The sequence below is a fragment of the Cyanistes caeruleus genome, chromosome 7, assembly GCF_971803275.1.
Source record: "Cyanistes caeruleus chromosome 7, bCyaCae1.hap1.1, whole genome shotgun sequence".
In the NCBI taxonomy this organism is placed as follows: Eukaryota; Metazoa; Chordata; class Aves; order Passeriformes; family Paridae; genus Cyanistes; species Cyanistes caeruleus.
The window spans coordinates 37,870,538-37,887,450 of NC_141707.1; the positions used below are offsets into that span (position 1 = coordinate 37,870,538).

Below are 16,913 nucleotides of genomic sequence, written 5' to 3' on the forward strand. Positions count from 1 at the left end.
TACATTGCAAGACCTTACACCCATTTCCTGACCTGCAATTTCTAGTGGTTTCAGACTGTAATCCTTATCTTACCAAAAACCTCTGGTGACAAGAAGTGAGAATTCAGCAGAGAACTACATACTCTTCTGAAAATCTCAACCATAGTTGAGAAATTTAGTTCAATTCAAGATTCAGGTTAAAAATATTATGTATTCTCTAATCAGAGGGCAGAAAACAAACAAAAAGCCTTTTAAGTGCACTGTAGCTATCAAAAGATCAGTTAACCAGCAACAAAAATCCAAACAGTGAATCAATTTAATTGGGAGACAAAACATAAGAAACCTCTAGGTAGTTTTTTGTTGTTGGCCTGCCATGGTCCCAGATGAAATGGTGATGTAGAGCTTCTGGGTCATTACAGAACAACCAGCAAGAGAAAAAACACTCCATGTTCCATCTTACTTTGCCTAATCCAGCCTGGATTCAAGTTATCATTTGCTCTATTATTCACTCCTCCATAATATTTCAAATACATTACTTGTTTTAACAAATACGTTCTTTGCAAAATCAAAAGGAAAGCCATCTGGAAGCAGATACTTCACTCCATTTTGGAGCTTGCTTCTTTTCAGGTAGCAAAGCAGTTTCTGATCTCTTTTCCACTGACCTAATTTCAAAAAAATCACACTTTTGAGATCACTGACGTTTTCTGAATTTACAATGATGTAACCAAAATCATACTGTCTCCTCCAAAGCCCTTTTGGAGCCTGCAGGGTAATAACTGCTATAAAAACACAAGCTGTGGTTTAGAATCTGCACTATTCACCTAAAGAACAATTTGTAATTAATCATGCTGTGCTTGTCATCAAATGCCACCGAAAGTTTAATTCAAGGGACTAAAGGGAAGCATTTTATAAATTCAGCCCCTAAAAACGGGGGTATGTGAAAAGTTGGTAAATGCCACTGAGTCAGTCACTCGGGGAGGCTTGCAACTAATTTACAAATCATTAGCAGTATCAGTAATAAAGCAATTTGTTCATGAAGCATCTGATCAAATCACACTTCACCAGACTAGTTCTGAAACTGGTTTTATCACCAGGTTTAACTGAACCCACACTGTGCTCTTTGGTTTTATTTTGCACCAGTTTTCACTGTACATCCCTCACGGGAACAGAGAATGACTGTATGTGCTGACGGTAAGAGATTGCTCAGTCCTCATGTTTCCTCCTGCTTAAAGACCCTGACATTTAGTTAATTATTCTGCATTTACCTACCTTTAGGTCTATTAGTGGAACTGCATGATGCAAATATTACACAAGTATTGCCATACAATAAACTCCCTTTGGCTATTTACACTGGGAAACTGGGTTGAAATCGTGGATGTGTCGTGGAGTGGGTGTTAAGATAGCTCTTGATATGTAATTCTTCACAATAACACTCAGAGACCCCGTGGCAGCAGCCCGTGAGGGTGACAATCAGCAATGACACATTTTTTTCAGAGACGACCTAAAGCTCAAAGGTTTTCTTACAAAACTCACTCGCCCCAAAAAATGTATGTACTGCTTATTAAAACCCTCACTAGCACTTGTAGGATTCTGTTGTTGTGTGATCTCTGTACATTACCAGCAATATACACCAAATTCAATTTAGAAAAAATGTTATCATGTTATTTAAGAAGTAGTATATGGCTTATTTTATTCTTTTTTGTTGTTTGTTTTTTAAATATGATACTACCTACATAAGATACTACTAAAGGATAATGGCAGAACAATGTATGTCACATTCACTTCAGGGCTTGACTAATATGAAGCAACTAAAAAGTCAATAAATCTTCTGTTTTTAAAAGATACACTGATAATGCTAAGGAAATTATATTACATATAACTAATAATTTCTTGTACTTAGAAAGACAGAGGAGGTAGGACATGGTCATCTGGCTCATATTTCACCCACATGACTTCCAGTTTTGTTCACATACAAAAATAACAGCTATTATTTTTGCTTTATTTCCCTTGACCCAGCCAAGTTAAGGTAAATATGTACCATAAACTCCTCAGAGGTCTCCAAAAGACACAGCTGATAAATGGCCTGAGAACATTCACCGTATCTGATGGAATGCAATCCTCAATTAAATATAAATCACTCCAGGTATTCTTTTCCCCATTTCAAAGAAAACAACAAATATTAGAAAAACAGAACTGCTTCCCCTTTCTCATTACAGTATTTCCTCTCTGGAGCCAGCAATCCTGGGTGTTCCTCCAACAGCTCAACCCCATCCACATGGCTGCAGGATCCTTTCCTTTGAAAATTTCCTACTCTGTCTTTACCATACAGAGCAGCACATTCCTCAGGATACACATTACACATCTGAAAAAAAAAAATTTTCAAAGTGGTAACAGTGTCAAAATGACATGACTAATACAGAGGTATACTGAAGTACTGAGAAGTGTAGGTGGGTAATTAGGTGCTGTCTCAAAGCCAGCAGCTCACAGTGACATTCAGCCAGGACTTTTGTCACTTGCTGCAGCTCTACCCCATACTGAAACATGGCAAGTGATGGAGTCCCTGAAAGGGCCACTGCTGTTTGAACCAATAATTTCCTTTTAAAAGGAAGTCTGAGTACTATACAGAGTAATAAATAAAAATTTACTTTAAAGGCAGGAAGAATTAACTGTTCAATCAGCCACAAAACCATGGCTTCTTTTTAAACTCTAGGTAAACGCCAGCTTAGGTATTTTTGTTAACCAACCTAGGCAGAGAAAACCCATCATTTTCCACAATTTATTAAAGAACACACGTTCACTCTGTCTTACATACAGAAGTGTGGTTTCACAAACATCAGTGCAGCTCACATCAGGAAGCCATAATTAGCTCTGTTCGTTGACGTACTCAGACAACATAAATTACAGACCAAGTCTAAATATCTGTCCAACAAAACAGCTGAGCAACCATCCAAACCCAAAGGAATGACTGTTAATATATTCCACAGGTAGAGAACTGCTATTAGTTACAGGAAATAAGGTATATGGTTTCAGTAATGATTGTTTTAACCGTCACAGTCCCACACGTATGAGAAATTTATTCCACCGTCGTATCCGAGCACATGTGGTTCAGTGTCTCGTAACCCAACCCACTGCAAAACCCACCAGGTACGACCTGTGGACATCAACATCCTTAAACCTTTGATGGTTTCACAGAAACACACTGTGATGGCTGATACAGGCAAAAAATTTCCACATTCCACACTGCAATCAAATGTGATTTTCCAAAGGACTACTGTGAGTCCGTACCTTTCCTCCTCTGCCCCTTCTCCTTTCCATCCCTACCTGAAGTGGGGATGTGCTGTAAATACACACAGAGATTGAAAGAGCCTGCACTGCCCTCCCACTCACAACAGTGAGTCACCAAAACCCCAAAGCTGTACCTTAAACACAATCACACCTTAAGGTTTGACCAAAATTTAACTTGTATTTAGATCACCCAAAAGTACCAGTTCTGAGGTTTGTCATTACTAAACTGCAAAACCGAGAATGACAATTTATCTTTTATATAAATCAACTGGAAAAAGCAAGAAATCATCCACTTCTTTTGAGAATGTGGTAAACCAAAATAGTTCACCTGTATTTGGATGGCTTAGCAGCAGCAACATTCATTTACTGGTGACACCCATAAACCACAGTCTGATCCATGCATACAACCTGAGTTGAAAACACCTACAGAATGCCAAAATCTACCATTACCTGGAGGAAACAAGGAATGAAACCTGCATGGATTGCCCAGTCTGCTTTGTTTTCACTAAAATACCACATCTCATTTTTATGCTTTGATCTTAATGCTTATTTATGCTTATAGATCATAAGCACATTTTTTGTGCTTATGATCTATACATACAAGGGCATGGAGTGACAGAACGAGGGGAACGGCTTTAAACTGAAAGAAGGTAGGTTTAGATTAGAAATCAGGTGGAAATTCTTCCCTGTGAGGGTGGAGAGACCCTGGCACAGGGTGCCCAGAGAAGCTGTGGCTGCCCCTGGATCCTTGGAAGTGTCCAAGGCCAGGCTGGATAGGGCTTAGAGCAACCTGGGATAGTGGAAAGTGTCCCTGCCAAGGCAAGGGGTGGCACTGGATGAGGTTTAAGGTCCCTTCCAACCCAAACCATCCTGTGATTCTATGATGGAATCAGAATTGCAAACAATATAATTTTTAAATAATTGGTTTGATATTAACTGAAGTGTGAGGACTGCCAGGTTCACTTCTTACATCTGTGTTTTCAACCCTGAGATGGAGCAGCAGGAACTGGAAATTAAGAGTTTTAAGATGTCCCATGGCTATCAATCCAGAGACACCCTGACACAAGAGACAGTAAAGGCTCCTTTTGGAGTTTATGCATTTAGAAAGTAACATGCTATAAAATCTGCACATTACCCTGTGAATGCTAAATTAACAATATTGCTATAAATCCTTAAGAAAAAGTTGTTAATGCATATGCGTGTATGCATTTTAAAACTCAGAATTTAAATTGTTTTACTATTTTATCTAGGCAAAGGCACTAATGACCTTCATAATTTTCTGCTGTAAATTAAATTTGTTTTTTTCCAGCAAGAGAAAAGCAAAAAAAAAAATTAATCCCTAGAATTTTCTTTTCACCTCCTCCCTTGACACTGAGGCAGTCATAAATACTTTGTATCTATACTTCTAGCCATCCTCAATCAACATCTTTGAAGATCTTAATCTATACTGAATAAATTATTGCAATTTAAACTTTTTTTCCAGTGGAGAAAGACATCTGTGCATCACATTTATGGTTAACTCAAAACCACAACAGTCAGTGCTACCTCAGTGGGGAAGCCTCCATCCCCCCTTGGAGCACAGCACTCCAAAGACACATTTTCAGGGAAATTTCCCTGCCTGATGTGCTGATCCTCAGTACATTGGGAATGGCAGTTACAATCCACAACTTGGCTTCTCTGTGTCTAACAGACCTTCCAAATTGTTTACACAGGAGTAAATACTACTCAGGACAGGGTAGGAGGGATACTCAGTACTCTCTAAACTGTTTTCACAAGTTCAGATTAACAAAGGCAAATTAAGTATTGTTAATATTTAATTAGGATAAAATTTTCATTCAAAGAAAGGCAAGATAGAAGAGAAAAAGGCACAGAAAAGGTGTGGTTTGAGAACCAGGGCCATGATCTTCCAGGTAAGTAACTACAGCCATGATCACCCATTGCCAGCAAACCAAATTAACTCTTCCACAGGGTCTGTCCCTCTGTCTCCTCCCTTTAATGGTCCAAATGGATTTATAAAGTTGACATGAGTATGCTGCACAGCAGAAGATATTAAATAATTACCTTCACAAAAAGTTTTACATTATTTTGAGGAGCTCTTCTACCGCTAACAGGATTTCTTTTAAACAAGGTAAAATAAAAAAAATACAGCTCTAATATGAGAGTACAACCTCATATGAGAGTACGTCAAGTTTGCAATTGGATCTGAAAATTAGTTATTCTGATTTAACAGTTAATTATAAGCTCCCATTTGCCATGTAATTCAGAAGCCTAGAAAAATGAAAACTGATTTTAACAGAGACTGCTGAAGTTGTTAAATAATATCTTGGCTTTATTCAACTTATTTGCAGCATGTTTACAGTACTTGAAGTATCAACACAGTTTATAGGACTCAACATTTCCAGTGCTGCACCTATGACTATAAATTTGATAGCACTGATGATGCTGAAGGCTTACATTAAGTTTAAAGAGATGAAGGATCCTTGATTTAGAGTATCTCTGTGAGGAGAGGGAACTAATAGGTGTGGTAATGGGAGATGTAGCACTATTTTTAAACTTGACAGAAGACATATTAGTTGCTAGTTCCCTATTATAGAAAAAGTCCCAGTCTGGTAATAATGGGATGGCATTTTGAAATTCCTCCGATTTATTAGGAATATGATGAGAAATGTGCTCCACACACTCTGAGCTCCAGACCAGTTTCTGTACAGAAAGGTAAGAATTAAAATGTGCATTCATGGCCAGATTTAAAGAACATATGTATTAATTTTAAAAAAGTCACAAATTTTAACTAATTTTATTTGAAAGTCACAGTCTACAGTTCATATTAGCTGATTGATTAAAAGTCAAAGCACTTGCTAGAAGCCATCATTAGTCACTCTGTGAGGTAATAAAAATCACCCTACATCAAAAAGTTGATTTGTTTTCCCCAGCAAATTTGAAGTAGCAAAATGCTAAATGAAGACCAAATCACTCTTGTGTCAACAGAGTTTTGAATTAAACTGCTCTTGTACAAAAGCTGGAATTTTAAGAGTTAATTTAAACATTAGGCTTGGTAGCCTGAGATGTTTGGCAGCAACACTTGAGTGGGCACAAGCCAGATTTCTTTTGCAGTCAGAAGGTATCCCTTTGAATATGTGATGAAAGGATCTGCATCTACAGTCACACCTTGAGTCCACGAAAAGGATGGAATGAGATCTACTGTCAAATAGAATTCAACTGTGAAATCAGGGAGGGTCCTCATACACAGGAGCAATTCTGAGGGCAGGTGGCCAGAAAGCCACCATCCAAAAAGCTGCATCCAAAGCCATGGGGGCAGCAGGTCAAGGGAGGGGATTCTGCCCCTCTGCTCCCATGAGATCCCAACTGCAGAGCTGCATCCAGCTCTGGGGTCCTCAGCACAAGAGATGTGGACTTGGTAAAGGCAGGCTGGGAGAGCTGGGGGTGCTCCCCTGAAGAAGAGAAGGCTCCAGGGAGAGCTCAGAGCCCCTTCCAGGGCCTAAAGGGGCTCCAGGAGAGGAACTTGGGACACAGGATGGAGGGACAGTGTAGGTATGATGTTCTTGGGATTCACTAAGTAACTTCAAGGCTGAAATGTAACCCGTACAAAAAAATCCCCAGTTTTAAATATTAAGTACTAAAACTCAACAGATTAAATACTTTTTTGGTCTTTCACTTACCCAACTCTTTTCACCTCAGGAGAGAGCTGAACCAGGGCTTCATGCTATGAAGCCATGAGAACAGAAATACATATCATTAACTTCTGTGCAGTCAGCACTACGTTATGGCTTTTAGAAACCCCTCAAAAGCTCTCAGAGTCAATAGCAAACATCACACAATACTGAGTGAGGGCTTCATACAGCACTAAACATATTTTTCCATGTTAACAGTATTTATATCCTATTTCCAACTTGACGTGCAGATGACATGTTACTCACATCAATTTATAAATCCAGCACAATAGGAGTTGCCAATTTGATTTAGTGTTGCAGCACCCTGTTTCCTGTAAATAATTTCCCTACCAGGCTTTGACTAAGCCCTCTGAAAGGGCCCTAGAAATATTAAAGGCTCCAGATTCTGGCCAAAATACTTTCTGAAACCTTACTGCAAGTGTTCCCCAGCATCTCTGCTGACCCAAGAATAGCAAATTTAATGACTTAAGTCACTTGTTTCCATCCTCTTGTCTGCAGAGCTTGCAAAATACATCAAGGACTGGCTGACTGGCTTAAAGCAATAAGGGAAAGTGTATTCATACATTTTATTTTACTTCACAAGTATCAGAAAGTTAAGGGGTCTGCCTCCTCCACTGGGAAGTATCTATGGATACACACATTGCAGAAATCTGAAAAACACTGACACGAGTTAAATAAACATGTCTGGTATCATCTGCCAATTGAAATGGTGAGCATTGCAGGAAATATTTGTTTTCCATGAATAAAAGTGATACACAAGCATCTCAAAACAATCTGTTTTGGAAGGTTATTTTGGTTGTTTTGTAAACAAGTTTAGGTTCTGAGCTGATGTTTTCAAAACAGATACTGCAAAGTGAATAAATATTCATGTCTGGGGGAGACCCTAACAGACATGAAACAAGTGTGGCCCTTTTTAACAGTGCCACAGATAAAGCAAGGCAAGGACACTCACAGAGGACATCAAGATGTAAATTTTTTCCTTGAAGTTTCTCAGATGGCTGAAAAGTGCCATTAAAATCATCATGCTCAAAAAAGCGAGGGCCTTAAAAACTTGGCTTTTATTGCACATAAGAAAATCTGGCTATAACCTACGATCAGCACTGTAGTCTTTTAAAAAAAATAATTAAAAACAGGGATTTTTTTAATTTGACTTTATTATAAATCATGAATGTATTAGTACAACTCACTTAGGATTTCAGCTTTAGGGTCACTTAGGTATTATTTCTGCACCTATCTAGAAAGAGAGTCTGAAAACCATCTACTGTGCTTGAGCAACTGGCCACACTCATAAAACTTTTCTTCAAAACCTGAAAATCCTGATCAAAATAAAACATCCTGCTCAACAAAACTGAAATTATGCTGTCACTTATCAGCTCCTTCCTCTAATACCAGCACAGAACCTGCAGAACCTGGCACACTCCTCCCACATGCTGGGACAACACTAAGAATCACTGAATAGTTTGGGTTTGAAGAGACCTTAAAGGCTATCTTGTTCCAACCCTGCAGGCAAGGACACCATACACTGGAGCAGACTGCCCCACACCCCACCCAGCCTGGCCTTGAACACTTCCAGGACTGGGACTTCAGGAACATTAAGTATGGTTTATAATGGCCATGACTACAGGGGAGAGAACTACAGAAAACAAAACATATTCACTGCAGGGCTCGGAGCTGAAAGAACTATTTTAAGGTCATTACTGGAAGATCCAAACTATTTAAAGTTTAGCTATTAGTAGGTGCTCTTGCTGACACTGCTGATAAAAATTCCAGAAATACCATTACAAGGCAACGCAAGAAACCGCTCACACCTCACACACGCAAGGTCTGTGCTTAATATTCCCACTTCTTCATTTCAAAGCCACAAAGATCACAAGCTTTGCCAGCAAGTTAAAGATCTGTTCTGACTCCTACTAAAGACATCACGGTTGTGCAGTTACTCTGGCCATTGGGAAATTTTTGGCAATACCCCCAGTTAAGCATTCACAGCAGCCATACGCAGCTCTTGGAGGCCTGGAGAAAAACAGCATATGGACAGTTTGGAAACACCTCTGTAATCCAGGCAGTATTACCTCACAACAGTGTTCCACGTGCAGTAAGACTCACAGCAATCTGAAAGCTGAAACTTCTGGTTATTTTTCATGTACAAAGGACATGGACCTGTTGGAGTGGATCCAAAGGAGGTCACAAGGATGCTTTGAGGGCTGGAGCTTCTCTGCTCTGGAGCCAGGGGAAGAGCTGGAGGTGTTCACCTGGAGAGGGCTCCAGGGAAACTTCAGAGCCCCTTTAGACACCCCCTCTGGTGTCAAAAGGGGCTCCAGGAGAGCTAGAGAAGTTCTTGGGACATGGGCCTGGAGGGACAGGCCAAAAGTGAATGGTTCCAAACTGACAAGAGAGTAAGGTTAGACTAGAAATTTGGAGGTGCTTCGGTTATGGAGATAACATTAAACATATATTCAATTATCTATTGATGCTGTGATTTCCAAAAACCACTTTCATTTCGTGTCTCTGAAGCCAAGAGAGGTGTTACATGGGCCTTACTACAGAGTGAATGATGAAGATCTTTCTGAATACTTTCAGATCTCATCTTCCCACCCATGTTTAAGCAGAGACTAATCCCACAAATCTTTATCAGCAGTAGATACTTGAAGGTGCTTATGAAACTGATTTACCTCACATTTAAGGCAGAAATAAATCTGGAAGACACTCTACCCCTCTGACCACCAAAGATAAAATATAATTACAAGGGAGGGGAGAGGGCAGGAAGGAAAATAATAAGTTCCCTTCAGAAAATATACACAGTGGGAAAAAACACAGACAGGGTAGCCCAACCAAGCAATACCAAGCAAATGCTTGAGAAAAGGGAATTATTTCCACCTATCTGCATTGATCACACACACACTTGCTTCCACTGACAAGAACTTAATCCAAACTCTGCCTGTTCATCTCAAAATGGTTATGAAGCCATGTGTGAGGTGCATTCAACATCCTCTAAGATGAACAGAATCTGTTTTGCATGCCAATATCTTTGGAGAGAGCAATATTCATGCAAGATGATTCAAGCTACTCTTCAGAGCTGCAGCACTCTGCCTCCCCATTGAAGCTCTGAATGAGCATGGGCAAGAGAGATCCATAAACCATTTTCCCTAGAGTCTATAGACAGTTGGTTTCTTAACACTCACGGAAACATCTTCTTGGGCATTAACAGAATGACTTAGAAAAAAGTCTGCTTTTTCTCTTTAGAGCTGAGTTTCTTTTCAAGCTGTGTAACACCACTTGATATTTAGTTTAGCTACTCAACCAAGCATCAGCCTTCAATGTATCCAAGGTGCAGAATGGTTGACGAACACAGACCATTTCACTTGTTTGGGCTTATTTACAAATACCACTTACATACTGCTGGCATTTATAATGACACCTGGAATGTTGCTGACACACCACTATGTTTGTAAAGTTGGAGTCTACAGGCACAGTGGATTCTAAGAAACGTGCTGAGGAATACACACAGCGTTTCCTTTGACTGTAACTAGAATGGTTACTTTGACTATATCCTATCTGAATAGGGAAAAAAGCTTCAGAAATGAGCTTCAGCAAGGTTAATCCCCCACTGATTTTCTTATCACTCAACACTATTTCACTCAATTACTTTTGTCAACAATTTTCTCAAAAATTTCCTCCTGACCATATTACAGGGCTGCTTAAATTATACTGCAGAGACACACTCATGCATACGCAAAACTTCATGTGTTTGTGTTTCTTACTACTGTTGCCTACTGACTTGTTATTCCAAAGCCTCTAAACACTACACTTCAGTCCAAGAAACCTTGACACAGTGTTTGATGACAGAAAAATACTTGGTATCATTTTGTATATATAGGCAGACTGTAAGGAATTAAACTTACAGTGGAGGCAAAAATGGAATACAGATATTTATTCAGCTTTGCAAAGCCAAAGGAGTCCTAACCTGTATTAATATGTCCCAAGCTTGGAAGTGTCCACAGCCAGGCTGGACAGGCCTTAGAGCAACCTGAGATAGTGGAAGGTGTCTCTGCCCATGGCAGGGGGTTGAAAATACATCACTTTTAAGGTCCCTAGCAACCTAAACCATTGTATGATTCCAAAATAAAACACAAGATCTGTGGTACAAGCTCAAATTACTAACAATTTGCAAGAAAAAGCTTGGATTCTTACACAGAACTAATATTATAACTTCTAACCAAACACTATCAATTGTTCTGCCTAAATATGTTTTAAACAGCAAACTGTAATTATTCTATCTCCTACCTCCAACCCCAAAACCATACTAACACCTTCGGCCTGGGGTTTTCCCATTATTAACAACAAGAGGCTTCATTTATCTGCTTTTATCCAAAAATGCTGAAGAGCTTAACAAACATTAATTAAATCTCGCAACACTCCTGTGAGGTAGGTAGGTATTGTTATCTCTGCTTTACAGACGAGAAAACCTGAATTAAAAACTGTGATTTGCACCATTTCCCAACAGCAGTTTCACAGTAAAACCAAGAGCAGAAGAAAGGAGCAGTGACTCGTATGTCCCTGCTCCCAGCCACCACAATATGCATTCTCTTTCAAACCAGCAGGACTCTGACACTTTGCCACATGTGAGAAAAATATTCTGAAAAACAGCGTTAATTTATCAATAGCATCATCCCTTCTAAGAAAATACAGATAAATACATCTTTTACCCAGATTGTACTTGCATTATTTCATTATGAAAATGAGACAAAATTACATCCTCTTCATCTGGATAGCTGATGAATTCAATCTTCAAAAGGAAAATCCACACTTCTTGAAACCATATGAATTGTTTCTCATATAACTGAATCCCTGATTTCCTCTTTTCACTTACATTTCTTAACAATTTCTGTTTTTTTCCCTATTCTTATAGCTTATTTTATCATTACTTCATGTTGTATTTTCCTTTCCTTAGTCCTACATCACCTTTTTTTCCTTCTTTAAATGTTTTTAATGATACAAAAATCTACACAGGACTGACTTACAAACAGCACATCAACTACTAACTACCTTGTTGGGTCACAAGCTTTTTCCTGTCTCAAACCACTCTCCCAACCTGCATATGAACACATCCTCTATCTGACAGTCCACAACCTTGAACACGCTTCTCTTTGCCCATTCTGTGATATTCCTCATTAGAAAACCTCCAGTTTGAACACAGCCATTTCTTCAGTGTTTCAGAAGCAAAAGTTTCACAATTCCCTTGCCTTATTTTCCTTGTCTAGTCTCCGGTTTCACTTCCCTGTCTATTTTCACAAATTTAACAAATCTGTCCTCTCTGATGTTTTGTAAACTAAGGTGGCACAATAAATGTTTCTGAATGGACATGAATTCAACTGAAGTTATAGAAACTTGTATTAAAATACAAATTGATAAGAGACTGGGTTTTTTTTTTGACAAAACAACTGCTAAATGTTTTTGAAGTCATATGATTTTTCTATGACTTGATTTCTCTTATTTTAGAATCAGCATGGAAAGTTAAATTAGACCTTTTTTTTAAACCACACAAGTTAGCACATCTTGTTTGTACTGCTTGCTCTAATGAAGTGAGCCTACACTTGCCAGTGCACAGTAAAAATAGGTAGCTCTGTTATTCATATACTCTGCAAGCAGCATCTTGCAGGCTCTGAGAACTTGTTCTCATCATATGGAGGCTGCAATAAATGTTCAGCCACTGTTTTCTCCTTCAGCTCTCAAAATTACAGCTGGATTCTTTAAGGATTACATGTGATTTCTTGCACTTTAAAGCTTCTGAACTACTTGAATTGCAAGACGCAGAAGCTCTGCCCACAGACACTTTCTTGCTCCCACTGATTTCATTCTACAGCCAGAAAAGTACCAAATGCTACTTGTTTCATGGAATTTGCTGGTCAGTGGATCCTGCATCCTCCCAGACACACTGCAGCTGAGCAGGATCTTTATCTGCTTCTGCAGCACACAAACCCCATCCACTCCTTTTTCATCACCCCACAAAGGTGACCTTTCAGAAGAACCTGCTATACAAAGTATTTCATCATGACAGGCTGAGAGAGCTGGGGGTGTTCAGCCTTGGGAGGAAAAGGCTCAGGAGAGAGCTCAGTGCCCCTTCCAGTGCATAAAGGGGCTCCAAGAGAGCAGGAGAGGGACTTTGGAGAAGGGATGGAAGGACAGCACAATGGGGAATGGCTTCACACAGACAGAAGGCAGGGTTAGATGGGATATTGGGAAGGAATCTTTCCCTGTGAGGGTGATGAGGCCCTGATACAGGTTGCCCAGAGAAGCTGTGGCTGTACCTGGATCTCTGGAAAAGTCCAAGGCCAGGCTGGATGGGGCTTGGAGCAACCTGGGACAATGGAAGGTGTTGCTGCCAAGGCATGGGGCTGGAATGGGATGTCCCTTCCCAACCAAACCATTCTGTGATTCTCTGGGTCTAGGAGCATGAAAAGACAGTTTAAAGAAAATTGCTATTTTCCAACAGCTTTTTGCTGTTTAGTTGCCAGCATATTATTTAAATTCACAATTTTGACATTATATTGACAGAACAAGCACACTAACTACTGGAAAGAAATAAATGTGCCATTGGTTACTATGTTTCCATTTTGAGATGACTCGCTAAAATTTTCTCCATTTCTGCATGCACAAAAGTCACAAGTTATTTAACCTCTGTAGGGACAAGAAGTTACATTTTTTCTCTTTTAATATCCACTAAGGTTACCAATTCCTCTGCATTCAGCCACTGAGGGAACTATCTAAAATCCTCCAAAAACTTCAGATACGCAGCAGAGATCAGTAAGTCTCATTATGAAAGGCCTCTCAGCACATTAATCTCACTCTCCACTACTGTCATTTACTTCTTGCTTGATTCCCAACATTTTGGCTTTTCCTTTTTATCCTTTTTCTTTTTTAAATTTTGGTGGATTCTTACCTCCAAAGCCAGACAGAAACTGTAACAGAGCAAACACCCTCCAATGCTTAAAACCATGTGGGTTGGAACCCACAGAAAATTAGTTTCAGTGAGACTCCTAGTCCTTTGTGTTTTCCCCTTTAGATGTATCAACCCTATCTGCATTCTTAACAGTCACTGGTCCCAAACAGTTTATGGTGAAAGAATAGAAAATAAAATTGCTTCTGAAACTCTCTAACAATTAATTTTTCAACTCTTTATTACGTTAAAACCCCATTTGCCTCTGTAATAAATGCTTTGTGAGGAGTATAATAAATTACCCCTCTCTGTGGCGTCTGAAGCTCTTGAGTGAAGCTTGGTTCTGCTCTGCTGAAGCCCCTCACTGGGCAACATCAGAGCAAAGCATGAGCACGAGGTTCTCGGGCATCAGAGCAACACCGGGAACATCAGACGCCGAAGCGTGTGTAGGTGTATTAGCAGTCCTACCATCCATCTGTCAGAAATCTTCGATGTTCCTGCACATCACCCACTGGCAGAGCTGTCTGCCAAGCAAAAATATTATGAAATGTTCATTATATCCTCAAATCTCCCCCCCTTCCCGAGGAGGAAATGGAAAAACCTGTCTCTCCACACACACAGGCTTCACATTCGTTACCAAGAAACGGTGAAAGATTTTCAAATTCACCCAGAAAGAAAATCTACCAAGAGACCAGGACTGTGAATTTAGATTTATTCGAGCAAACTTTACTTACCAGAGGATATGCTGACTTTTAGTTCACATATATCTCATTTTTAAGGTACGTTAAAGACAGAGTTTACAATTAACTGAACAGACAGCGTACAAAAGGCTTTTAGAACTACACCATATGGTCGAGGGAAAGGAACAATCTGGACTATCCACATTTCAATCTGCAGGCTTGTCCACCTCTATAACACGTTGTATTGCTGTAATAAAATATTAAGATAGAATTTTAAAAGTGAAAATATCTATCTTTTGCACTACCAGGGAGCAAGGCATCTTACAGTCTAGTGCATTTAATAAATATTTTAACTTTTATGATTTTGGCTTGCTGAATCAGATATAGTCAATAAAATTCCCAATTCATTTAAAACTCTAGTTCCAGAAGGATATGGGTGGGTATTCATCTTATGCTTCAGGGAAATAAAAAATACCACTTTATATGGGGTATACTGGCAGCAGTTAACGTAACAGATGACACATTCTTGGAAATTAAATAAAAGCAGAAAGAAAATACCCATTGTTGCTCAGTGAAGGACTAATCACATGGTCACAGCTGGAACCAGTGTAAATCATTCATTAATAAAATTCTGTTGTAGTAGTCACTTTTATTCTGCTTTTCAAATGCCAATAGAAAAAAAAGACCTCTTTCAATTCTTTGCAGAATGGAGACACAAGTATTTCATAGGAACTATTAAACTTACTAAATCTTTACAGAAAAAAAAATGTCTGTAAAGAAGACATTGTTGGCACCAAGGAAAAATATAAATACTTCCCTATTTTACATATAATCCCAGAACATAGTCCAAGGAGACACTTGCTTCACTCTGTACTGGCCAGAATTCTGATCACACAGAATCCAAACCTTGAGGAAAAAAATCACCTGAAACCTTTGTAAGGTACATTTTTAAATGTAAGGAATATAAATGCAGCCTTGTGCGTCATATCCTTCAATGTGAACTAGAAAGTTGCACTAGATGTAATGCAGACACTCCAGAAAGATCATGAAATACTCAAGTATTCCATGATTACATACTCTTGGACATAGGTATCACAGGCTCATGGCCAAATCTGCCCTGAGCAGGAGGTTGGACTAGGCAGCGTCCAAAGAACAGTTCCAATCTGAATTAACCTATTATCCCATGTTCTTTCACACTTCAGAGCTCTCTCTCTCAAGCAGTGACACTTATTTTTTCCTTAAATATATATATATATATGTGTGTGTGTGTGTGTGTGTGTGTATATAACAACTGTTTCAAGTTTTGTGCTTCATTGTCCCCAATAACAGAAAAAATCCTCACACAACTCTATCTTTGCAGGTAGCAAGTTATTAAATCACAAAAATCAGATCATCCTCTGCAATTATTTTGAAAGCAACCTCCTGGTATCTGAATTCTGGTATATTCAGTGTCCTACTCACAACTCCACAGGATAAGAGGCCAGTTTTCTAATCCTTTTGGAGAAACTACCAAGAACGGGAAACAGAGTATGCCATTTGATGCTTTAAAGTGCCACAATATAAATTAAATAGGATAGGTTTTCTTCCACTCCAAAAGAAAAAAAAAAAATCAAAACCACCCCATTCCTCATCATCTTGTACAAACACAGCAAGAACAGAGCATTTAAAATTGTCAAGAATTCCTTTAATTGAAAGGTTTCTTTGAATTTGAAAGCTAAAAATATATTATCTCCCTCCTTCTGTACCTACTAAGCAGTCTGAGCAAAGACTTAAAGCACTCTGGCTTGAGAGGATATTTGGGTTTTACTGCCAAGCCTGCTAAGGACTTCCCAAATCTTCCTCAAGCCTGGGACCCCGGGAACACGGCAGCATAAGCCTTGAGCAGCCGGCGGGGACGCGCCAGCGCGAACTCCAACACACGCTCACATTTCCACATGATCAAAGGCTCAATTGCTCTGCTCTTCACTTTACTGCAGTTATTCCTACCTCACTGTGACATCCTCAGCAGAGGGAGATGCTTGATAGGAAACTGGTAAAAAAAAAAAAAAAAAGAAACCCCCCCCCCAGTTTTCAAGTAATTAACTTCAAGTGGGATGAAGTGACAGTTCAAAGCACTGTCGCTGCTAAGAGCATTACTTACGCAGGAGGAAGTCACTACCTAAGAAAACCTGAATATGTAAATATGTAGCAATTCTCTTGAATTCAGAAACAAAAAACACCCCTAAATATCATGCTAATTTCTATTTTAACAATTATCTGGGTACTCTTTTTCAGAACAGGTAAAATCAGGAGGCAGGAAAGCTAATTGAGCATGCAAGTGCTATGGAAAAATCTGTACCTAAAGCA

General features: G+C 39.2%; 1 protein-coding gene across 46 annotated transcripts in view; it reads right to left on the minus strand.

The window, feature by feature from the left end:
* The window catches only part of QTMAN (queuosine-tRNA mannosyltransferase), a 294,131-nt gene that overhangs the window by 242,699 nt on the left and 34,519 nt on the right, over positions 1 to 16,913 (minus strand). For 11 of the 46 annotated variants that reach the window (XR_015289423.1, XR_015289420.1, XR_015289419.1 and 8 more), the window contains one exon: positions 2,194 to 2,341. The exons of the other annotated variants lie outside the window; for them this stretch is intronic. The gene's annotated coding sequence lies outside the window, so the exon portion shown is untranslated. The remainder of the gene's footprint in view (positions 1 to 2,193; positions 2,342 to 16,913) is intronic. 46 annotated transcript variants of the gene reach the window in all.